This window comes from Ochlerotatus camptorhynchus, unplaced genomic scaffold (genome assembly GCF_037179485.1).
Source record: "Ochlerotatus camptorhynchus isolate MF236.1 unplaced genomic scaffold, CSIRO-AGI_Acam_v1.1 ptg000314l, whole genome shotgun sequence".
NCBI classification, from domain to species: Eukaryota; Metazoa; Arthropoda; class Insecta; order Diptera; family Culicidae; genus Ochlerotatus; species Ochlerotatus camptorhynchus.
This window is the reverse complement of record NW_027040802.1, coordinates 3092730-3119702: the sequence shown is the minus strand read 5'-3', so window position 1 is coordinate 3119702 and position 26973 is coordinate 3092730. Positions and strand designations below refer to the sequence as shown.

Below are 26973 nucleotides of genomic sequence, written 5' to 3'. Positions count from 1 at the left end.
AGAAATAAGAGGACAATACTGATATTATGATGGCTATATCGGAAACACATTTAATAAGTGATTGTTTGAGTGCCTTTTCAATCAGGTGAAAAACAAGAAAATTGTTTGTTTTTTTTCTCCTGATATTTGAAAAATATGTAATACCCTGTTCTCATTACGCTCTATATCACGTAATATAGCGAGATGATATCGATATCAAGTGGAGGTGTTCACACTACGCTATCGTGATATGGCTTAACGTTCATACCAGATCATAAACAAAAACAATAATGCTTCAGAATCATTTGAATCAAAACATAAATGCGATCAATGCGAACTTTTAATAGCGAATTCGTTTATTATTCAGTTCCAACCTGGATCGGGTATCAAGATTGGGTCTGCTTGTTTTCTGACAAACGTCTTGCTCGTTTGTTTTTAAAACCTAGCTCAGGTTGAAGTTCACACTGACAAAAAGTTCGGCTTCGCACTGGGTTGGAACTGGTGTTAACCCCGATAGAAAACGAATTAGCTATAAGTGTTATTTAACTACAATATTTACCAATTATGAGCTCGTAATACATATTAACAGGATTGGTGTGGCATAGTGAAGAATCTATAATTTTTCTTGTTCTGCAATACAACCGATTCAACGGAAATGTGTCTCTGAATTAATCATTATTATTATTCATTTGAATCGAATTCTAATCATAATATCAAATCTCCGGAGTTCAGTGAATAAGTGATAATTCATCACCGATTCCAAAGCATTTTTTACATGACGCGACTGAATGATCATTTAGAAATTTAGCAAAACTACTGGTGGCCAGGATATCTGAGATATGTTGAGTAAATAGGACTGACGTGGAAAACGTGGAAGACTTACACAGTACATTATCAGCTTTTGCTATGAGCTGAAACTGTGATAGATTTCTGACTATGCCCTTTGATTTAACTGTGGATTCCGACGAGGGTTCCGATCATGCTTCCACGCCTTCATCTTATAATGATATACAACTTATCTAAATTGGGGAGTCAACTTGACAACTCCTGTGGCATCTTGAAATGTTTTGTTCCACCCTTAATTAGTGGTATTTTTTAATCCAAATTTATAGACTAGCCAAAGTGAAATAAATCAAGCCAAAATAGACCGAAATTTGTGTCAATACAAACGCCTGTATGTTGTTAACCTGGAAGGTAAAGCTTGAACTTCTCAGAAAAACTTTCCGGGGAAGATCAAGCTTTTAATGAGGATTTAATAGAACCGAAGCTTTGCATGACTAGCGGTAGATTTCATTCAACATTACGCCACAACATCAAGCATTTTCAAGAGTTATTAAACTACTTGCGTCAAAACTCTTGCTTATGACACTCCTCCGACCGTATGATAACGTGCATGGTAGGTAGTGGAATCGGTACTGGACTGACTGAGGAGGAGAATTACCTCTGACAGCCTCCTGGGTTCAGTGTTCATGGACAAGAGCACAAGGTGTTACGTCTCAAGAAAAGTTTATACGGTCTGAAGCAGGCTGCGAGGTCTTGGAGCCAGAAACTGCATCCGTAGCTACTACGGATAGGCAACAAGTGGTGCGATTCCGATCCATGTCTGTATCGGAAGAAAGAAGATAGCCTATGGTGCTTCATTTTGGTATACGTCGACGACCTCATCATCATCGTCAGCAGAAACGAGCGTATCATTGAGCGAACGACCAAAGGACTACAGAAAAACTTCAACATGTCTTCGATTGGCGTTGACGGCGACTCTGTAGCTCTTTACTCCTACGTAAAATACCGTACGTATACTGTGCGAGAACCATGGTGGCCTTTGTGCTATATCTTCACATCACCGAAAATTCCCATGAAATACTAGAAGAAACAATTTTTCAACGATGCCGTCAACGGCAATGGGCAATATACACTGCTATCGTGCTGCAACGTGACAACAAGGGTGATTTATTCTTGAATCAGAACTGGAACATTGATGAAATCGTTAAATCAAACGGGTTGGAGGATGCCAAGATGAAGAAAATCCCTTTGGACCCGGGATACTTCAAGGAAGAAGATGGGAAGCTGCTTTCGGACAACAATAGCTACCAGAAGCTAGTTGGTCTAAGAGATGAGCTAGCCTAAGGCTAAAAAATCTCTATAATAAAGTTTAAAAAAGCTAGTTGGTCAGTTGCTATTTGTGTCGGTCATTACAAGACCGGACATATCGGCAGCGGTTTTCATCGGCAGCGGTTTTCATCGGCAGCGGTTTTCATCGTCAGTAGGAAAACGAGCTGCCCTACACAAACCGACTGGAACGAGCTCAAGCGGGTAGCTTGCTACCTGAATATAATCAGGGGCCACTGGTTACGAGTAAGCTGCAAAAACGAACAGAAAGGCCTGATCAGTTTCTCGGACGCGGATGGGGCCAAATGCAGAGAAGAGCGAAAGTCCAACACCGGATTAAATTCAGTGGTGGTACCATCAGCTGGGCGTGCAGGAAATAATTCTGTGTCATTATCCACCACTGAGGCAGAATGCGTGGCGCTCTCCGAAGCCACACAGGACATATTGTGACTCAAGCGTTTGTTACGTGATCTCGGCGAAGAACAGCAGAATCCCGTTATCTACGAAGACAACCAGAGTGCATTAAAAATGCTGGAATCCGGAAAATTCAGCGACAGAGAAATAAGAAAGATGAGATCCAGTTCGTCTATTGCCCAACCGAGCTAATGACTGTTGATCTGCTGAAGAAACCAATAGGAGGGATCCGGATGGTCAAGTTTCGGGTGACGAGCGGATTGGAAGTCCAGTGTTGAGGAGTTTTCACGGATCGTAGCAACACCGTGGACCTCAAGCAGATCGAAGCAGTTTTCTCTGTAACTTTCAAACTCCATTCTCAAATAAATCGTTCACTATTAAAGCCGTGTTTCTTTCAAGTTCCCTAAATGTCCATCAATGATAACACTAATAACTCTACGAGAAAAAGGAGGACACTTGCACGTCTTGTATTTTGTTTTGTGTATCGATTCGACGGGATGACAAGAAAATGACATTTGAAGCCGAAAAATACCAACCAGCTCTATCATGGCCTGGTTGCCAGCCGCTGCTTTTCAAATGTTTATCAAGTACGGAACATGATATGAGCTATATCAAGCACTGTTCGTGATATAGGTTGACAGGTCATTTATATGGGATATCAAGTAATATAGAACGTGATATTGCTGCTATATCACGAATCGCTCTATATCACTTGATATAGAGCGTAATGAGAACAGGGTATTAGGTGAAGAACTCTCAGTTCTGTACCCCTCGCACTTCCCCTGTAAAGTGGACCCTACACGATTGCTTTTATTGGCAATAGTTGTATTGCCAATACAATCTATATTGGCGACAATACATTTATATTCACATCATCAATATTATTGTCAATAAAATAACACTATTACACCTGTTTTATCTGTATTGAAGTGGAAGTTATTCAGCCCTGAGAAACCAAGTGTATTTAGAAAAAAATCTTCAACGAGATCGACGAGATGTCTTCACATGTCTGTACCGCTGCTTTTGAAAGTCAAGGGGGATTCAAAAAAAGTCAAGAGAACATCATTTGATTTCAGAGATCTTCGTAGAAGCTCGAATGACTTCTTAAAAGTAAAGAGAACCTTGTAGATTTTCAAAAAACTTCATAGATCTTCATGAATCATCAAGAAACTTTAGAAAAGCTAGTAGACATTCATTAAATTTGGCAGAATTTCTGGAATATTTCTAAAAGTTCAGTAAATTTTATAGAAGTTCAGCTAACTGTATAAAAGCTTAGCAAACTTTGTAGAAGCTAAGTGAACTTTATAGAACTTCATTTTCATTTTCATTTTCATTTTGCAGCGCAGGGTGGGGCAGTAAAAGCGCAAGTCAATCCAAGGCCGATAGTAAAGGATGGGTAATGGCTGACTCGCCACATGCAGGCTACTTGATCGCCATGGGAAGGGATAATGATTAGATTGAGGTAGGTGGTTATATGTTGTTTGGATTGAGATGGCCACGATGCTACAAAATGATATGGAATGTATAAGCTGGAAATAGTTTGAAATTTGAATGAGTTATTTAGAATTTATTACTGAGAGTCTGCTCTGCTTTGAATCAGAACACTGGATTCCATGTGTATTGTTTCAAGATAGTTATGGAAAAAATGTTGTGACGTGTGCGCGTAGATACATCCGCGTAGTAAACCGATTGAATAAGTAAATCCGTTTCGAACGATATAGGGGAAATGTCTCTAATGTTGGCCTATGGATCTAAGATTGGACCCATCGCTAAAAATCTGCTATTTATCAATTTTATCTAGATGAACGCGTCATTAGGACGGTACTATTGTATATTTTTGGTCGCTATTGAAAATTTAGTCGTTTGATGAATTTACGTATGGGCCCAAATTAGGGACACTTAGGCCGACATTACCTACATTTCCCCTATCTAAGTTATGTAAGTTCCGAAAACCGCGCGAATTCCGAAAGCCGTGCGAGACAACCGAACCGAGAAAAAAGGCTTATTATCATTTAAAGAGTGCCACCAAAATAAATGTGATAGCCTATTTTGGCAAGTTGATTAGTTTTGGTTTTCTCCCTAGATATTCTACTTATTTACTACTGAGTTTTGTATCAAATTAGTTAATTTAAAGAACGTATCAATCATTTCAAGATTTCGCGACCGTACCGAACAAATTCTATACTACATAAGCTCAAAAGCCTTTGACAAGCTCTACCGAATTGCGCATCACCTGTGCGTAAGCTCCGCAGACGTAGGCGCGTTGATTCCGACAGCCACCAAAGGTTTAACCTGCACCAAAACCGCTTAAGGAACGACCTCAAGTCAGTAAAACCGTTAAGCGCTTAACATCTAAATTACGTAAGATACGAAAATCGCGCAAATTGCGAGCGCCGCGCGAGACAACCGTAGAGAAACAATAGCATATTATCACTTAAAGAGGCCACCAAAATAAATGTGATAGCCTATGTTGGCAAGTTGATTCATTTTGGTTTCATCCCTAGATATTCTACGGTAAAAAGGTAAATGAATCATTAAACAATGACGATGTTCCTTAATAAGTAAAAAAAAATCTCCTTAAAATAGATCGGGTTGCTCCTTAAATGATTGATCAAAATACGTTAAAAATCTTAAAATGCTCAGTAAATATTTAAAGTACGCTCCCTAAAATAGAGAAAACTGTATATTAAGCATTTGAAAATGCTCCTTAGTATGTACCGCTTTGCACCATTTTGAAGTGTAATTGTACCATATATCATCGGAAAAGCTGCTGCAGAAAAGTTAATAAGTACCATGAAATCAGATGAAATGCTCAGTAAAAATGCACAAATGCACACAATCATTTACTGAACATTTCAGCTGATTTCATGGTACTTATTAACCTTTCTACAGAAAGGATTTATTTCTACATAGAAAGGTTAATAAGTACCATGAAATCAGCTGAAATGTTCAGTAAATCATTTTGTGCATTTGTGCATTTTTACTGAACATTTCATCTGATTTCATGGTACTTATTTATTAACCTTTCTATAGTAGCTTTTCCGATGATATATGGTACAATTACACTTCAAAATGGTGCAAAGCGGTGCATACTAAGGAGCATTTTCAAATGCTTAATGTACAGTTTTCTCTATTTTAGGGAGCGTACTTTAAATATTTACTGAGCATTTTGAGATTTTTAACGTATTTTGATCAATCATTTAAGGAGCAACCCGATCTATTTTAAGGAGATTTTTTTGACTTATTAAGGATAATTTCATCTCTTTTATTGAGCAAAAGTAGGGCTGCCGATATTCTACTTATTTTACTATTGAGCTTTGTTTAAATTTAGTTATTTTACCGCACGTATCAATCATTTCAAAATTTCACGACCGTATCGAACAAATTCTAAACAACATAAGCTCAAAAAACTTTTGGTAAGCTCTACCGAATTGCGAATCACTTCTGCGTAAGCTCCGTAGACGTAGGCGCGTTGATTCCGACAGCCGCGAAAAGTTAAACATGCATCAATACCACATAAGGAAAGATCGATTTTACAGTCACGTAGGGTTTAGTTCATAGATTAACATTGACTGCTGTTTACAAATGTAAGTACTTGAACACTAAGAAATAATTTAACTCAAATGCTTCAATCGCATATATCAGAGATTTCACGTATTGAGAGAATAATATAGTAATCGAGTACAATAAACTCAGGGGAAAGCAATACCTACAAAAGATTAAAAGCTATCAATTATCACATACCTCTAATTTTACTTATTTCCTAAACTATTACTCTCCTTATTAAGCTGAGTAATGCTATTGGTCTGCTTACGTTTTCTTATTGAGCTAAATAGGAAGATTTATTCTACAACTTTAAAGGCTAGTTGCCTCCCTAAGTGGACCCCCCGCATCTCTATTCTTTTACTTATCTACTTAATGTTATTAGACTTTCGAATTTTTTATTTAAGTTCATTTGATGATTATGATATCTCATTAGTCTATATAAATAATTGAAATCTCTAATTCACCTAATCAATCATAACCCATGCTTTATTAAGTACCTGCACTTGTGTTTGTAATCTAAAATTAAACGTGTTTCAAGTAGCTTGATTTTGACCTATACCTATTTATTATATCTTAGTTCGACCCAGGTGACATCTCAAGTGACTAAAATGCTCCATTTTGAAGTTAGTTTCCTAGCTGATTTTTTATTTATGTAGGGTATATGCTCCAATTATGCTCACACGCTTCCACTATGTCGCACCACAAAAATACGTATGAGTATGTCACAATAGAAGCACGCTACAGTTGAAATCCCGAGCCATAGTTCAAACACATAGTATATCATTGAAATTCTTAAAAGTTCAGGGAATTTCGTAGAAGTTCCACGAACTTCATTTAAATTCTGAAAACTTTGTAGAAATCAAGCGAATAATGGTGCAATTCGACGAACTTCGTAAAACTGAATAGAAGTGCTAAGATGCTACCGACGCCAGGGAGTCAGCTCCCAAAGTGGACCCTACCTATCGACCCATCACAACGCATGAACCGGAACCAACGGCTTTACTTCCCTCCAGAGATTGTATGCCTCAGAAAATCCTGGCGGTGTCGACTGGGATTGAACCCAGGCTTTTTACGGTGAGAGATAATCACGCTAATCATCACACCTTCGCCGCCGCTGATTGAATGCAATCCCAGAGCATTATTATCTTTTTCCTGCTAGATTTAATTCCTGGCCCACTGAGCAGTGCATGCGGAACTTAAGAAAAAATTCTGTCCAGCGGCTACCATAGCTGTCAAATTTCTAACGCCAGTAATAAAATGAGCTGATTACTGAAAAAAAAACATAGTGTGTGTGATAATCACCAGAAATTGATAACACGCGCAACTCTCTGTTTGAGCACGTCAAGAGAAAAACAGTGGAACTCGCATCATGGTTTTCGAAAGAATACCTTCCCTTTCACTTGGCAACAGTGGACTTCTGCATCAATTTCAAATTACTTCTAGCGAGAAAACAAATTAGCGGCTGTAGTAAATCATTATATCAGTGATTTTTTCGAATTATCTTAACAACAAATATTACAAATTCTCATTACTGATCATTACCAAATGTATCCCATAAGATGGCTGACTTTTATACAATTAACTAGCGAGCGATATTGTCTCTCCACCAGTCCAGTTTACTGTGGACAATATGTACTATTTAAAACGATACCACGTTGCTTGCAATATTGCTCGAACTCCGTGCTCACTGATAAATTCCTCCAACAAAAAAAAGGCGTAAACAATATTTAATCTGGCGTCAAGAGAAAACTGTGTAGTGATTATTGGATAATCGGTTAAAGGTTAAGTAAGCGCCTTTCAAGTTCACACACAACTAAACAGCAGGATAACAGCGGTATAGAAGCGCTATGCAATAAGAGCTTCTTCCAACCGTCACAACAGCAATAAGTAACTGACTAAGATCACCAGATTTGCTTATATAGAGGTTGTGTAAAGGTATCGTATAACATTTGAATACAGCTTGAGGCTGTATAAATGAAATAAGTAAAGCGTTTACATTGCGAAAATTGTTAGTTGGGACGTGACCATAAATTTTTATGCTTCAGGAAAATCCCACCGACCTCGGCTGGGATTGAACCCAGAACCATTGGGTGAAAAAGCAGTCACGCTTACCACTACACCACCGGCACTGGCAACCGAAGATGGAAATATTTACATTCATTTCGTGCATGGAATAATCCCATTCAGCATTTCGCAGTACTTATGCATAGGGCTGAGATACCACCTCAAAATCATAAAAAAATGGGGTCTACATTATCGATTTTTGAGAAAAGTTTCACCATTTTCAGTTACGTTCACTCAAAATGGTGGAAATTAAGGAAACATTTCTAAAATATGAGTAATGTTTTGTGGCGTCACTTTTCACGACATTGAGTTAGTCTCATCGGCCGTGCGTATTAGCTTTAGAAAGATTTGTATCTTTATTTATTTCAAATTTGACAAATTTGGATTTCTTCAAAACAAACAACCTCATAAAGTTTGAAGCCCCTATCGTGAAACGCCTAATTGGATAATTATTTATTTCTTTTTTTTATCAAATCGCTTATTCACACCCCAGCACGAATCCGACTATAGAGGGACAGGTGAAAAAACCATTTAATTTAGTAGCGATATAAGGTAGACGATCAGCACAAGCAAGAAACGGAAACGGCAGAAATCTGAGCCGACCGAAAGACAATCTCTACTTGGCTTAGGTAGTAGACCTATATGAGCCACTCTACTGTCAACGGTAGGAGGCGAAGAATAATATCGGAATTTATGATGGTAAGGTGATAAATTTCCGTTTTCACCACCCCGAGTGCGCACCATACGACACGCTGTTTAATAATTTGAATAAATGAACCGCATCGAAGCGTGAAAGAGAGGCTCGTCTTAATATTATTCATGAACGATGAAAGGCACTAAGGTGCATCATTGCTTTTATCTCAATGCCCTGTATGGTCAAGATGCAAGCTGTCACGAAACGTTCACGGCACTCCGTGATATTCTGCTAGGTATAATCCCGTCATCATAATCCAGGAAGTGCCCAATTTGGTGATGATCGCCGGGGCGTCCCAACTTCATCGGGATCGAGAAGGTTGTTAAACGGTCAAAACGCCCCTAACCTTGAACGCAGATTGGCGAGTTTACCGGAGAGCAACAATTATGATGAGATTCTGGTCGGCAGTAAGTACGTAGCTGTCCGTTAAATGGTTAACTGTGCTCGCGCGGAGTGAGGGAGGGAATGCCCATTGACCATAATCAACGCCATTTGTAGATATTTGTCCATAATGTAGCATGGCCCGCGTACGGATCGCGCTTGCGACTTCGAGCGAGCTATTCAGGTATGCAGCGGTCGAATTCTCTAGACACAGTGGGTGAGTGCGAGGATTTACGAATGGTTATTTTTAGTAATAAATAGGCAATTTTTGTTTGAGTACTGTTCGAGTTCTACCCAAGAAATTAACGACTTTTATCTTTCAAAAACTAGAACTTACTTTCGATGTTTCAAAACTCTAATCGAGTACTAAGAACTGAATTACTTAGCCCACAATTCAGTGAGTGAGTTGTTTCGTTTAACAGTTCGTCGGGAGTGGTTGAAGACCGGTATGTAGGTACTTGTGGTCGGTGCGGTGCGGTGGTGTGGATTGTCGTTTTTTGTTTTCATATATGGCAATAACGAGTCTGTTGCTTCTCGCGTATATGTCTATAAACGCCGTTCGGTTTCCCATAAGAAGGAGGAAAGGGGGTTTACCGGCGCGCAGGATGCAAACCAGCTAGACACCCACGTGCATTTATTATTGTTGCCGTTTCGTTTTGGCGCGCGGGTTGAACTCTTTTCTTTTTGTTTCGCTCTTTGGATTTCTTTCGCTGTGTATTGACGGGACTGCATTTACTGCATTACAAATTTAGCCGCAAAATCGCCACCGGCACCTTTACCGCTTTGCAGCAAGCCACACAAAGGTAGGTAGGTAGGTACATACTCTTTTGCGGAATTGCAAACGCGAGCTCGGGTTTGTTTGCTTGCCTAGTCCACATGAGCGAGGGGAGTTTGCTTTTGGGAGTGGAGAAATCTTACGGACTAGTATCATCTGATTGTGACAGTACTATTTAGGTGGTCATTATTTTCTTCCATTTGGGAAACTTTAAATGAGAGGTTACTGTTCCGCCGATACCATAACTTGATACAATATAATCGTATCTGAGGCAAGCCTTTTGCCGAAAAAGTACAGGAGAGCTGTAACGCATAGCATGTCGATTGAGTTAAGAATAAATTGGTCTGCATTTTAGTTAAGGAACTAAGCTGATTACGCTCTTCGTTGGCCGAGCCATGTTTAGCAGTTTCTCTTTGGTATCTAGTGGAATGTAAGTATTGCCGAATTCAAATAAAGCGCTATTGCTTGAAAATTTCATTTCCGTCTTTCATAGCGTCATTTCAATACAATTTCACTTATACATTCTCAAATATCTATTGCTATTGGCTTCTGATGACATGATGGAGTTCAACATTTGAAATCCTATTGTGAGACCACCAAGCTTGAATTATATACAGGAGGCATCGGTTGAAGAAAGCCTGTAGTTTCTGAGTGCTTTCCGTTTATATGGCGTACACTTTTTGGGAAATATCACCGTCTTTCATTAATGTATGTAGGCATGGGACATACACTAAACGTTCGCTAACTGAAGGAACTTTTTGATTTTTGTTTTCAAAATACCAGCTTATCGTAGACAAATTTTAACCCCTGTCGAAAATTGATTAGCCTGCATTTTATTTTTTGCAGTTGTCAAAGAAGAGCTTAAGAAAGATGCGATTTTTTACAAAAATAAAAAAGTTCCTTAGCGAGTGTTTAGCGTACCCAAAAATGAGTAAATGATATTCAAAACTACACTGAAAACGAAGCTAACTCGAAGAGACAGTCACCTTTACTCAGTTGTGAGTCACTTGCACCTGGGTATTGCGAACTCTGTCGATATTAATTTTTCAAGTGAGCAAGAAAACAAGAAAACATCTTGAAAATCTTTCGAAGCTTCAAATTGCTTTGCTGAAACAGCTCACGAAATCGTATATACATGCTGTCAAATGAACTCTTAGCTCCTCCTTCTTTGCTCCACAAATAACGTATACATGCTTTTGGGAGTGCACCTGCCCACAAACCTCACATGACTCTTATAAAGTTTGATTAAATTCTTGTTGCAGTAATTCGTAACCCAGTTTATTAATATCAAATAAAAACACTTATTCGAGCATCACGTTCGATGATTAAAATTATCCGCCTACTAAGGTTGATGTTTCGACAGTTTCATAATTATAATTCTTAATTTGTTTTCAGTAGGTGGCAATACCTGGTTCAAACAGTAACTACCCACATGACTTCTGAGCTCTTTTGAATGTTTGGCTCCCGTTTGACAGTTCGACTCGGCTCCCAGATGACAAGCATTTTGAGTTAGTTCGCAGTACTCAGACTTGCACTCATTCGTATGGAGAACTTTCGAAAAACGCAGGTCACTCAGCGGATGAGAAACCTATGCTATTAGAAATGTCTCCATACGAGTGAGTAAAAGTGACTCACTTTCTGAGTACGAGTCGTTTCCAGTGCAAGCAAATAGTACTTTGAAGTCGGAGTCAGAACAGGGCCCATGTTATTCAAAATTAAGTATTATTTGATAAAAAGTGGCTTTAACCTTCCTAATGGATTAGGGTCTATTTTGACCCGGCGTTAATTGATAGAGACCTGAAATTTCCTCACTTTTCCTAACTTTTGGAAATAAACTTTATGTTGTCAAAAGAAGCTTTCAGTGACCTCTAGGAGTGGGGCTACAAACAAAGTGACACATTGTGCATTAGGGTCTAAAAACCCAGAATGCTACTCGCTCCTAAAAATCAATTTTTGAACCGATTCTTGATCAATTGGCCTCAAAAGAAAGATAAAGGTTCCTAAAAAGGCACCCTGCACCCTTTCCAATTTGGCCATTTAGGATACCGCGCACCGGTTTCAATAGGGCACAAATTGACACAACCTAAACCTCATGTACTGGTATCGTCCGGCGGCTTAAAATTTATGATATTTCAACCAGAAGTAAATAGAAATCATGCCACGAACAAATACGTGGATCTGGCCACAACCCAGATACCCAGACCTGATTCCGGCAGGGCCCCAAATAGGACACAACCTGAACCTCATGTACTGGTACCGTCCGACGGCTCAAAATTTATGATTTTTCGTCCAGAAGTAAATAGACATCATGCCATTGACCGAAATGTGGATACCTTTAACCAGTTCCGATAGGGCCCCAAAAAGGACACTTTCAAAACCTCATGTACTGGAAGCGTCCGATGGATCAACATTTATGATTTTTCATCCAGATGTCAATAGATATCATGCCATAGACCAACAGGTGGCTATATCTGGTTACTCGCAACCGGATCCGGCAGGGCCCCCAAAAAAAGACACTTCCTAATCCTCACACAGTGGTGTCGTCCGACGGCTCAAAATTTATAATTTTTCAACCAGAATTAAATAGACATTATGCCATGGACTGACAAGTGGATCTGGCCATATCTGGATACCCGGAACCAGTAGGGTTAAAAAAGGAAATTTCCTAGACCTTATGTCCGACCGTCCGACTGCCCAAAATTTATAATTTTTCATCCATAAGTAAAAAGACATCATACCATGGACCGTAAGGTGAATCCAGATATCCGGAACCGGTTCTGGTAGAACTCCAAAAAGAAATTTCCTAAACCTCATGTACTGGCATCGTCCGACGGCTCAACATTTATGAATTTTCAACCAGAAGTAAATATACACCATACCACGAAAAAATAGGTGGATCTGGCCACATCTGGATACCTGGAATCGGTTTCGACAGGATTCCAAAAATAATACTTCCTAAACCTTTTGTACTTGCATCGTCCGACGACACAAAATTTATGATTTTGCATCCAGAAGTAAATAGACATCATGCCACACATGAATCGACGATACCAGTACATGAGGTTTAGGAAGTGTCCTTTTTGAGGCCTACCGGAACTTGTTCCGAGTATCCAGATGTGGCCAGATACACCTGTTGGTCCATGGCATGATGTCTATTTACCTCTGGGTGAAAAATCATAAATTTTGAGCCACCGGACGATACCAGTACATGAAGTTTTGGAAGTGTTTTTTTTTTGCAGCCCTGCGTAATCGGTTCCAAGTATCCAGATGTGACCAAATCCACCTATTGGTCCGTGATGTATATTTACTTCTGGATGAAAAATAATAAATTTAGACCCGTCGGACGATACCAGTACATGAGATTTAGGAAATGTCCTTTTTGAACCCTACCAGAACCGGATTCGGGTATCCGGATGTAGTCAGATTATCCTTAGGCTGCTTGGCATGATGTCTATTTATTTTGAGCCGTCGGACGATACCAGTACATGAGGTTTTGGAAGTATCATTTTGTGCCCTATCGGAAGCGGTGCCAGATAGCCTAAATGGCCAAATTGGAGAAATACTGGGCAGGGTGCCTTTTTAGGAACCTTCATCTTTCATTTAAGGCCAAAAGATCAAGAATCGGTTCAAAAATTGATTTTTGGGAGCGAGTTGCACTTTGGGTCTTTTTTGATTCGCTAATGCAAAATGTGTAACCTTTTCCTAATGCATTAGGAAGGTTAACGAAAATTCTACTCAATTGGGTTGAATGAGATCATTTTTCTGAGCCCAATGATATTTGTTTGATCATTTAGATATCCATCTTGGTTTTTAAATTTAGAATCAAAATGCTTGAATTATTTAGTTTTTAGACACGTAGCTAATTAATTGACATCTCGCTCCATACAATTAAGTACCACCGAGGGGTGCTCAGATGGTGAGTTTTGGCAATGCAATCTTCTAATGAACTTGAATTTTGTAACCAAGTTCCGGACTATTTCGGGTATTCTCAGGGAAGTGGTCCAAAATCCATTATCCAAAATTCACATGTGAATTCAAGAATTCACTTTATCCCGTAATATAGTAAGTCCAAGTTTGGTACTGGGTACTGCACCTGACCAATCTTTTTCTTACTTGGATTTATTACGTCCCCACTGGGACTTTACGCCAGCTATCAACTTATGTTCTTAAAGCACTTCACAGTTGTTAATTTAGAGCGTTCTATGCCTGTACCATTTTTATATTAGTATAATTGTGTGACAAGTTCAATCATACTCTCTGCCCAGGGAAGTGGAGAAATTTTCCAACCTGAAAAACTCCCAGACTGGGCCGGGAATCGAACCCAGCTGCGTGCAGCATGATCTGCACCATTACCGACTGAGCTAAGGACATAGGCATTAGACTGATGCAAAATTTGAAATGTTCGCTACACAGTGCTCAAAAAGGTTGCAAATTGGGCCCTGATTAGCCTCCCAAAATTTGAACTCGTTTAGTGAGAAACTGACTTGGCACAAACCAATTGAAGTTTATAGGGAATTACTATGCAGAAACCATAATTTCGGTTCATATCTATCTCAAAATTCACCAGTTCACTCTACTTTTGGAAATGATAACTGAGCTTGTTGAAAATTTTCTCAGCTACAACTTTGTTGTAGACTACTTTTCAATCAAATGTAAGGAACAAAAATTATTAATGATTCAAGTCACTGATGTCTTATGATTATGCTCAATCAATTGTTCAGTAGGCATCATTGGTGTTTATGGCGCGTATAATACAGGACAAAAATCATGGCTACTATGTCACACTGCAGAATACAGTGTTGCCAACCATACAGTTGCTTAATCTTGACATAAGATTATCAATCTCTCAAACAATTATTAACTATTTAATTTGACGTTTGGCTGGAAAACGATAGAAAATTGGAAAATTGTAGCTTATAAAACTTTCCATGAGAATAGCAATAGAATTTGTTAACAGTACAATATGTAAAAAGGCTAGAAGACAATAAACAAAAAAGTTTGGTTTTTCCATAGTAATTTCCATATAAACTTCAAATGGTTTGTGCCAAGTCAGTTTCTTATCAAATGAGTTTAAACTTTCGGAGGCTAATCAGGACCCGATTTGAAACCGTTTGAGCACTGTGGAGCGAACATTTCAAAATTTGCATCAGTCTAATAGGCATAACTAGGTGGTGGGCTGGGGTGGGGGCATGGCCTTAGCTGACAAGACATAAACCATCGGCATTACACCCAACCGGGAAATGTAAGATACTATTATAGATTTGCATGAAAAGTTTGCATAATTTGCAATGTTTCGTTATATGAACAGAATCTGTACTGATTTTTTCAAATAATTTTGTTATATCTACGTTAGGTTATTTGTCGATCAAAGTTTATTGCTCCTCATGCATTGCGTCTTGAAAATTATCCAGTAGAGGAGCCTCCCTTAGCTCAGTCGTTAAAGGCGCACCAAAGCAAGACCATGCTGGAGGTGGCTGGGTTACCAAGCCGGTCTAGAAATTTTTCGGGTTGGAAAATATCTTGACTTCCCTTGCAACACAATAATACTAATGTAGAAATGGGCATCTAAAGCTCTCAATTAATTACTTTGGAGGTGTTTTTCTAAGAGCTCGAAATAAGCTGATATGCGATAAGCAACAAGCTTAAAATGTGAGAAAGGAGGAGGTTTTACAAAAACTAGCAGACGCGGCAAACTTCGACTCCACCCTAAATTATTATTTTAAAAGATCTAAAAGGTGCTCTTTCTGTGATCAGGAGCTTCAGTTTTTCTTAATTCAGAGTTGGGAGGAAATGTCATACTAATATCAACATGAAGCTTTAGTGCTATAATTTATTAGCTATATTTATAGTTCTGAAGAGGATTGATTGATAGTTCAGTTATACCACGGTGGTGTGATTGTTGAACAGAAATTGTAACAAAGCGAAGGACCAATAATGCAGCAGTACTAATCAAATGCACAATCCTTTGCTTATCTCACTTGGTGGGTGAGGCAAAAGAGTGCACATTTAACTTGCTCATATACTGTCTTTTTTATACAGGGGGGAATCTTCACTAAGCCCCAACCTGTGCGCTTGGCTCTTGACCTCCCCGGAGCCGCCCGAAGGCATTACTTCGTGGGAGGGGCCTGTGCACTATAGCGCTCCTCTAGCCATACTCTAACGCTCTAGTCGGGCAGTAGGCAACTGTTGCTCGGCACGCCACACTCGTTGAAGCTTCGAAACTATGTGGGTGACCGCAGTCACCACCGCGCTCCAGATCTCGGTGGTACCACACATCCTAGGGACGATGTTATCCGGACTGGTATCCACTCCGCATATCGCTATCATAACGCTCGTTATTGGCTCAAAGCGTGGACAGGCGAACACAACATGTTCCGCCATCTCTTCGACACCAGCGCACGCGGGGCAGGTGGGAGTACTTGCATGTCCGAACCTATGAAAGTAACTCCTAAAGCGACCATGGCCTGATAGGAACTGGTGGAAGTTTACTTCCCCATGGCGCCTGTTGACCCAGCTTGATACGGAAGGCATTAAGCGGTAGGTCCATCTTGCCTTTGTGGAGTTTTCCCACTCCGACTGCCACCTCGCAATCGATACCGCGCGCGCGTTGTTGGTCCTCGTGTCATAGCACTCCACATCCTCCTTGATGATGAGGTCGATTGGCATCATTCCTGCTATGACACAGACGGCCTCCCTCGAGATGGTGCGGTATGCACTGGTCACCCTAGCCAGCACATTAGCCTGTGTGTATACTCTAATTCCGCCTGTGACAGTCAGTATCCAGAACCGCAGCCCTCGCAGGGCCCCCGTATCTGAGGATCGATACTACGACTTCAGTGAGGAGCATGCGCTTACTGGCACTCACCGCCGAGCTGTTTGACATCATGCGGGATTAAATATGCCCCCACAGCCGTAGACGCTCTCTTTCAGGCGTACTCGACGTGGCAGCCGAATCTGAGCTTATCATCGCGCATCCCCAAGAGTTTCACAGAGCGCACAGATCTAATTGTGCTCTCGCCCACTGTCAACGTCGCATGATGTACAGTAGACTGATGCAAAATTTGACTTTTTCGCTCCACAGTGCTTAAATGGTGCCATTTGAAGTTTACATGTAAATTACTATGGGAAATCTCAACTTTTTTTTTAATTGCCTTTTATTCTTTTTCCATATTGAGCTGCGAAACAATTCGATAACTATTCTTATAGAAAATTTTCTCAGCTACAACTTTGCTGAAGATTGTTTCTATGTAAAACGAGACAAGAAAAAGTTATGAATTATTTAAGAGATTGGTAAACTTATGACATGATTAAGCAGCTGCTCTGTAGGCAACACTGTATTTTGCAGTGAGACATAGTAGCCGTGATTTTTGTGTCCTATTCAACGCCCCAGAAACACCAATGTTGCCTGCTGAGCAGTTGATTGTGCATGATCATAAGACATCAGCGCATTGAACCATTGATAACTTTCGATCCTTGCATTTAATCAAAAAGTGGTCTTCAGCAAAGTTGTAGACATGAACAAAAATCTTGGTTTTACCATAGTAATTCCCATACAAACTTCGAATGGTTTGTGCCATCTCAGTTTCTCACCAAATGGGTTCAAATTTTGAGAGGTTAGTCAGGATCCGATTTGGAATCGTTTAAGTATTGTGGAGCGAAAATTTCAAATTTTGCATCACTCTAGTACAGACATGCGATTGTTGACTACGACCATCTTTGTCTTGTGATGGGCGAGCTCCAGTTTCCTGGATCTCATCCATTCCTCCACAAGCTTAACGGAGTGAGCCGCTGTCAGCTCTACCTCTGCGAGGGATTCACCGTACACTACCAGCGTGACATCGTCGGCAAAACCAACGATTTTCACGCCTACTGGGAGTCTTATCCTCAACACCCCATCTTACATGACGTTCCATAACACCGGGCCCAGGATGGAGCCTTGTGGCACTCCTGCAGTGACTCTAACGCATTTTTCGCCATCTTCTGTGTCGTACTTCAACACACGATTCTGGGAGTAGCTTTCCAGAATCTTGGTCAACCCTCCGGGGATTCGGAGTTGGTGTAGCTAGCGGGCTATCGCCCCCAAGCACGCGCTGTTGAACGCATTATTCACGTCTAGAGTTTTCCGATGGACCACCTCTGCCGTCTGGATGACCTCATGGATGGCTTCCACCGTGGATTTGCCTTTTCGGAACCCGTACTGGCTGCTTGACAGGCAGTCTGTTGAGGATGACTTTCTCAAGCAGTTTACCAGTGGAATATACTATCTGCGACTGTAGAATAGCTTTAGTGACATTTATCACTACCTAACGTCCCACGTTGCCTAAAGCACTGCCAGACGATGGTGTGTTATACATACTGTAAGTCTTCTTTACCCAACTATTGTTCTCTCGTCATGACCAACGTAGTCATCTCAGAGAGAAGCAGTAGATTAGTGTTTTTTGGTACAGCACGCACCCAACCCCATCCCACTTAATACCCATCATTATCATACTTATTCGCGCTCTGATTTTGCCTAATTTTAAAGAGCAAATTTGAATAAAAATAGGGTGCTAAATGAAACGTAGACTGCAAGTCCGTTTCACACTCACTCACTCGAACATAAAATCGCTCAATGTGACTCTCTGAAAGTGGAATTGACAGAAAGAAAGGTTGAAGATGCTGAATATGAAAATTTTCCAAAATGAACGGTTATGAACGGGTGGCAACTAACGATTTAAAATTGGCTCACTACTTGACTAGCCTGTTGGTCCCAAGCAAATCGATTAACGTACCCCATTCTAGTTGAAATTCTAGTACTACACAATGTTTGTTTTGATTCGCTATGAAAGTTTGACAGATAAAATGAGGGGTTCGTGGATTTTCCTATGTTTCGAGGGGTGCATCGATTAGCTTGGGACCGAAGATAGTACCAGAGACGCATAGATTGAAGCAAGAAGAACCAAACAAACCGTCAAACGCTGAACCAAACGAGCAATGTAAATAAACATTACTGTTCGCTCAATTAACCAGAAAGCAGTATTGTTCTCAATAAAGAAACAAGTGTTTAATTATTTTCGCGGAATATTCGATATTTATTATTTATTTATTTATTTATTTATTTATTGTTGATTCAATTAAATACAACAATTATTAGTGATAAAAAAACAATTTCGAATGGGAATGTTTTGTTTTTGCATAAATAAAAATGATTGCGCTGCAAGCGAAACAGTAAAATATGACAAAAATTATACTGTCATAGAGCGACTGTCATCTCTTGTCTTCGCTTAATTTTTGCAAAATGTTGCCACGCACTTTATTTTTATTCAGTTCCTATCGAACTTCTTGCTATGTTACTTTAACAGACCTTGCTACTAGCCGAAAAAAGCTTCAAGTTAAGTAGACGATCAAAAAATATGTGACTGGAGGTGTGTATCCGTTTTATTATATGAACAGCCCTTTGGAGATAATGATCAAATTTACGTGCTATTTTAGGCATGGTAGATATTGATAATCAACTTTAAAAAGTGTCCCGATTTGCAGACTAAGTGTCCGCAGTTCGATGAGTTGCGGCACACAATGAAGTCACTCTTGTTTCATAATCGGCATGAAGAGAGCCCATGGTGAGTACCTGACATTCTATCGATATTTACGAAGTGTATATGAACTTGTTTACCTTATATTTTAAAAGTGGTTTCAGTTCTCCAACAATGTTTAACATGTACAGTTCCAATTTGTGACTTTCCGTCCTAGGTTCTCTCCAGGCATTCTCACCCATCAGTTCAGCTTAGTCACCCACTCGATCGACCCTCTCGAAGTCTACATTCGGTTAAAAATCCGTCAATGAGCCCAGTTCCCACCAACCTGTTTGGCCACTCCAGGTCGTCGATGCAAATATTTACTCAACGGATTGGAGGATTTGTTTGCCGATCGGACCCATCCAGTGCAAGCAGGTAAGTGTATGGGCTGAGTATGGTGACCCTCCTGATGGCTCCGCGCCTAACCCACGCATGCCACTCGTCATCGATTGACGGGTAGTATCAGCAGCACTCAGGTGGGTTACAGTACCTCACTCGGCAAAAGAAGCAAAATTGAGCCCATTCAATATACCCCATACCAGCCAATCCACCACGGCAAGAAGTGCCTTTGTATGACGACGGCCGCGGGCAATTTTGACACCAACGCATTTTCCAGTTCCAGTTGCGTTGCGATCCACTCACAAGCCGTCGCGCAACTCCCCGTGCCTCGCAACTCCTAATGTTGATATTGGTTCAAAAGAGATCTCGCTCAGACCAGACCGAACCGTAACTAAGGGTGACTTTGATCGCTTCAATTGGCAGCTTGGTTCTAATAGGGAATTTGCACCAATTACCATCCACCAACAGGTCTCATGCAAACCTGTGAGGTTCGATTTGAACAAACCGTTTGTTCATAGTCACATACAACGACCGCGCTAGCACCGATCATATACAACAGCAAAGTCAACCGCAGTAGAGCGGACGCAGATTCCTTGTGAGACTCGCGGCCGCAGCTCGGGAAGCTTTTAGTAATATCTTTATTTGTTTTGAAACGCTTCTCAAGACAAGTCGCAGATTTCTGTTTCGCGCGCGCATACGAGTTCACACGTGCGCTCCTTGCGGCTAAAAACTTTTTCGGCTACCTAGTGAAAGATATTGCATTATCGAAAGACTTGAGTAGTAAATGCAATAGTAAATGTTTACAACAACTGATCAACAACAAACACTATAACGACTATCGGAAATAACCGCCGATTGGCAGTGTAATTGCACCAGATGATTTGAACCGTCGGGAATAATTTAAATTAATTATCATCAATTACGGTGAACAGAGAGTGAGTGTTTCTTCGCGATTGTCCGTATTGTGTACAAACAACACCGGGTCGCAGTTAGTCAGTGTCTGGTGGAGCATAAAAGAAACGAAAAGCTGTGAATGAATTTGGTATATGAATGAAACTCGCGCGTCGTGTCGTCGATGCAAACTTTATGAATGGGCCACGACGGAAGGGAGACACAGGTCGGCATTCCGTTTGCACGAAAGAGTGATGGATTATAATTGCAAAAGTTTTCGTCATGATATGCTAGTGCCGTTAACGTGCCCTGTTGTGTGTGAAGTGATTCATTCTACTGTAAACTATACAAACCTGGTGGAAAAAAATAATACTATGAATCAATAGTGCATTTTTGTGACGATGATACATATGATCTAGTTCTGTGTAAACAATCTGCCAAGCTTTATGCTTACGACTATCGCGTAACTTGTTGCATTGCCTGACGGTTGTATCGGTTTCCATTGCTGGATAAATATGGATAGTGAAAAGGTGAGTCACATTTCTACGTATCCGGTTCAATTGTTACGATGACAGGGTGATTCAATGTGCCAGTAGTTAACATTTATACTTGTTGAGCTTTATGAAGATGTAGGGTAAGCGTGCCAGTCATGGCACTAGGGCTCCAGTTTTTGTCCCAAGGACCTACTCAAATTTAAGATACATTTCCATGGTTTTTATTTGCGTAGGTAGGGGAAATGGCTCTAATGTTGGCCGATGCATCTAATATTGGGTCTATCGCTAAAAATATGCTATTTATCAATTTTGTCTAGATTAACGCGTCATTGGGACGGTACTAATGAATATTTTTGGTCGTTATTGAAAATTTAGTCGATTGCTGAATTTATGTATGGGCCCATATTAAGAGCATATAGGCTGACATTGCATCCATTTCCCCTATATGGAAAAATACATGTATATGTTTTAACCTTACATCGAAATAAATTTGGTCGAAAATGACAAAAAATTAGATTTAATATGGAGTTAATTAGAGGACCGCTAGGGCTAAAAACTGCCACACTTTTTATTGATTTTTTTTTCAACGAAAATCCTTGAGTAACTCAATAAAATATATTATTTCGAACATAATACATAATACTCAGAACTTATAATGTTATACCCGGCAACTTATTTTTATCGCATAACCAGGGTAGATCACCTCTAAGTGAAGGATAACAATATTAAATCGTATGCAGAGAGTCAGACCCCAGGTTTGTAATCTATAATGATGAGTGCTGTACTTAATCTAATATTAACTTTAAAAACCGATGATCGCCACAAATGCTGACCAACTACATGTTCCAACAGGACAGCAGTGAGTAACCGAGCTCACCACATTGTGGAAATCATATTACAGTGTCTCAAGAGGCCGACGGGTCAAAGAGTATCAATTGAGGATTGCAACGATTTTTTCCTGAAATTATTAATTATTTTGTTGGACATTTGTTCTAAAGTCTCAACATTTGAAATTCTGTGTACCTCGGTAGTACTGAACCAGGAAGGCAACTTCAAAATCATCTTCAGAACTTTGTTCTGAATCCTTTGAAGTGCTTTTTTTTTCCTGGTAGTGCAACAACTAGACCATATTGGCACAGCGTAAAGCATGGCCGGTCTAAAAACTTGTTTAAATATTAGAAGTTTGGGTTTCCTGTTTATACGAGGATACAAACATTTTATATATTTGTTACATTTGGCTTGAATGCCCTCAATGTGATCTTTAAAATTTAATTTTTGGTCAAGTACTAATCCAAGATAATTCACTTGGTTTGACCAGGAAATTGGAACTCCGTTCATAGTGACTATGTGACTACTATTAGGTTTCAAAACGGAAGCTCTAGGCTTATGTGGAAATATTATAAGTTGAGTTTTGGAAGCGTTGGGAGAAATCTTCCATTTTTGTAAATATAAGAGACAATATCTAAACTTTTCTGCAGTCTGCTGCAAATAACACGAAGACTTCTTCTTTTAGCGGAAATGCCTGTGTCATCAGCGAACAAAGATTTGTGACAACCCTGAGGGTAAATCAGGGGTATCCGAAGTGAAAATGTTATACAACATAGGCCCAAGAATACTACCCTGAGGAACTCCTGCTCTAACATGTAGTCGATTAGATTTGGAATTTTGATAATTTACCTGCAGAGTTCTGTTAGTTAAATAATTTTGCACTAATTTCATAATATAGAGTGGAAAATTAAACTTTTTCGATTTAGCAATCAAACCTGCATGCCAAACACTGTTGAATGCTTTTTCTATGTCTAGAAGAGCAACTCCAGTTGAGCAGCCCTCAGATTTATTTGAACGATTAAAATCTTATGAGTTGATAAGTAGTTGAATGCCCATGGCGAAATCCAAACTGCTCATCTGCACAAATTGAGTTCATTTTGATGTGAAGCACCAATCCATTCAAAATTATCTTTTCAAAAAGTTTACTTATTGAAGAAAGCCAACTTATTGGACGGTAGCTAGAAGCTTCAGTTGGACTTTTATCCGGCTTCAAGATTGGAACTTTTGCATTTTTTCATTTATCAGGAAAGTATGCCAAATTGAAACATCCGTTAAATAATTTTGACCAAGAAAGACAAGGTACACTCTGGGAGTTTTTTGATGAGCATGTAGAAAATTGCTTCATCATCTGTAATATTGATATTTTGTTTTTTTTTTTTAATTATAGACCTTACTTCGTCCAAATCAGTCCCCCAGGAATCATCAAAAATATTTTCCCGAGAGAAAATATCCAGATAATCCCGAGCAACCTGATTCTCAATAGGACTAGTAAGACAAAACTGAAATTATGGGAACTCTCGAATTGCTTAGCAAGTTTCTGAGCTTTTCCCGAATTTGTGATCAAAATTTTACCACCTTCTTTAAGCGCTGAAATAGGCTTTTGAGGGTTTTTCAAAAAGTTTGTGAGTTTCCAAAAGGGTTTGGAACTTGGGTCTAATTTACCTAGAAACATTATTTTCAAAAGTTCTGTTCCTTAGGGCAGAGAATCGTTTTTTAATTTGTTTATGTAAGGGCCGCTCGATTACTTTCATGGCAGGATCGCGTGTTCTTTGATATTGTCTCTTACGGACATTTTTAAGACGGATCAAGAGCTTTAGATCGTCGTCTATTATAATTGAATCGAATTTAACCTCGCATTTTGGTACTGAGGCAGCTCTTGCTTCAACTATAGAAGAAGTCAGAGATTTAAGAGCATAATTAAATTCATCTTTGGTTTGCAAAGGAATGATTGGATCAAAGTTATATTCCATATTTTTTTCGATATTGCTCCCAATCAGATCTATGGTAATTGAAAGTAGAGCTGTTGGGATTATAAATTATTTCCTGGGATATTTCAAAAGTTACTGGAAGGTGATCTCCGAAGTCAGTATTGATAACCAATTGGCTAAAAATTTGACATGAATCAGTTAAAATCAAATCAATAGTTGAGGCATTTCTTGCTGAAGAAAAGCATGTTGGGCTGTTTGGATATTGAATAGTGTAATAACCTGCAGAACAATCATCAAATAGAATGTTATTATCGGAATTGCTTTGAGTATTATTCCATGAGCGGTGTTTTGTATTAAAATCACCAATAATGAAGAATTTAGACCTATGACGGGTAAGTTTCTGAAGGTCACCCTTGAGAAAATTCTTTTGCTGGCCTACGCATTGGAATGGTAAATAGGCAGCTATAAATATAAGTTGTCCAAAATTTGATTCGACAGATACTCCCAAAGTTTCAAAAACTTTGGATTCAAATGAAGAAAAATTTTTATGTTTGATTCGTCTATGAACAATGATGGCAACGCCACCACAGGGTCCATCAAGACGATCATTTCTATAAATCAAGTAATTTGCGTCCTTCTTAACCTTATGTTTAGGTTACGTTTTTGTTATAACGGTAATATGCACGTTATGAACTCTCAAGAAGTTAAATAGTTCGTCTTCATTATCTTTAAGAGATCGAGCATTCCAATTTAAAATATTTAATGATTTAAAATCCATTACTGAATTTCAAGGTCATTACGACATTGTTCGCAAATTTTACTCTAGTTTGAATAGCATCAAACATGGAGTTAGATTTAAGCATATCAGTAATCATGTTAATTAATAATTCCTGTAAAAATTCCATTTTAGGAGCAGTAATGCTTCCTAATTGAATTTTTTCAAAATTTCCGTTAGAATTACGTTGGTTAGTTTTTTGTAATAGTAATAGCAGCACAGGTAGCTCCATTAACTCGCTGAACATTGTTAGCAGCGGGGGGAGTAGGTATAGATGAATAATTTGAAGCAGGGGTGATATTTGGACCTACGGGTACGAATGTAGAATTTTTTCTTCGTTGACCGTTGTTAACAGCAGAGTTATTTGTACCTGGTTGGAAAGGAGGAGCATTTCCTATCTGTCGCTTAGAACGAGATTGTAGGATCGCTTTGCGAGTCTTACATTCCCAAAAATTGGATTTGTGGTTTTCACCACAATTTGAACATTTGAATTTCTTAGGATCTTCCTTCACAGGACAGTCGTCCTTTGCGTGAGAGGAATCACCACAATTCATGCATTTAGCTGGCATGTAGCAATTTTTAGTTCCGTGACCCCATCCCTGGCACTTACGGTACTGGGTGAGGTTTAGGAAATTTCCTCCAGTTTTCCTGAAGTGTTCCCACTTCACTCGGACATGAAGCATAAGGCTAGCTTTTTCTAAGGCCTTAAGGTTGTTTAGTTCACTAGACTTGAAGTGAACTAAATAAAAATCATTAAAAATCCCGTTGTGCGAATCGCCAGGACAGGATTTCATTTTCATTTTGATTACTTGGACTGGCTCAACTCCAAGTAATTTTGCCAGTTCATCTTTGACCTGATCCAGGGATTCACCACTGGGCAGTCCTTTCATGACAACCTTGAACACACGTTCAGTTTTGGTGTCGTAAGTAAACAATTGGTGCCGCTTCTCAGTAAGATACTTGAGAAGACATTTAAATCCGTCCAAGGTTTCAGCCAATACACGGCATTCACCCGACGTCCAATTTGTGAAAACTTAACTTTCACGAAGTTCAAAAGTTCCATGCGAAGGGCATGGAAATCGGAAGTGGTTGTCACAATAGGGGGAATCTTTTCCTTCTTGGCATTAAGTCGGGAAAGTTTACTAGAATTTTTCTTGGATGATGGATCATTCTCATCATCCGTGAGCAAATCAAATTGATTACTCAAATTAATTTCATCAGAAGGGGAACAAGATATTGTCCTTTTCTTTTGCGCTCAGGCGCCATGGCGGCAGTAAATTTTTATCCAATTCGACTTCCAAGCAGATTACTATAATAATCTAAAGGATCAAAGAGGAATTTTCCAAATCGATATCCAAGAAGGATTACCTCGGGTAGGGTCAGAACAAGGATCGAAGAGGAATAAGAGTTGAAAAAGGTAGAAAATTTTTACAGGTTGAGCACTGAAGTGCTGTTTAAATTTGTTGTAGCTTTAGGTAGTAGTAACACTTCCTTCAGCAAAAAGCAAATAGATCCGCACGGCAAGAGAGCACTGTCAATACGTTCTTCGTGTATGGCAGTGTATAGAGCTTTTTGACGTTTAATCGGCGCACACTAATGCAGCATTTAAATTGAAGGAGTGCGAGCAAGAAGGAAACAGATTAGTGGGAAAACCAACCATCCATTTATCCCTGTGTGCTAGATAGAGAAAGACAATTAAACGTCAAAAAGGTCTATGAGTTCCATACTATGTGGCAATTTTCCAGAATAGGTCTTACATATGTAGTGTACAGTAATTTTATAGTGTATGGGTCCTGAAAATTGTAGCTGAACATCTTAATGAAACCCAGCATGCTATGTGATTTGCTTATTGTCTACTATTTCGTTTCCTAAATGTATGTTTATGCAAGGGGTTTCAATTTATCTACGAAATGTTATTGCGTTACATTTTTTATGTTGAATTGGAGTAGACTTTTGCTACACCAGATGTAGAGCTTCATGTCGTCTGTATACACGAGTACTTCAATGTTCTTAAGTATGAAGGAATTAAAAAGAAGTGGGCAAATGAGATCCCTGGGGGACCCCAGAGGTGATTACTTAGAATTGGTTCTGAAAGTTTATTCATTCATTCCTTTATTTAACGTCGGTCTCTTTTCCGCAATCTAGTGCCAATCAGACATCGATTGCCATTCATTGACGGCAATCGAATGTGCAGGAAGGCAG

At 39.4% G+C, this 26973-nt stretch overlaps 2 protein-coding genes across 2 annotated transcripts in view; both read left to right on the top strand.

Moving 5' to 3' along the window:
- Positions 1-26973, top strand: part of LOC135707576 (uncharacterized) — a 335607-nt gene that overhangs the window by 224037 nt on the left and 84597 nt on the right. The gene's annotated exons all lie outside the window — the stretch shown is intronic.
- Positions 20507-26973, top strand: part of LOC135707570 (uncharacterized) — an 85077-nt gene continuing 78610 nt past the window's right edge. The window contains exon 1 of the mRNA XM_065229440.1: positions 20507-21276. The gene's annotated coding sequence lies outside the window, so the exon portion shown is untranslated. The remainder of the gene's footprint in view (positions 21277-26973) is intronic.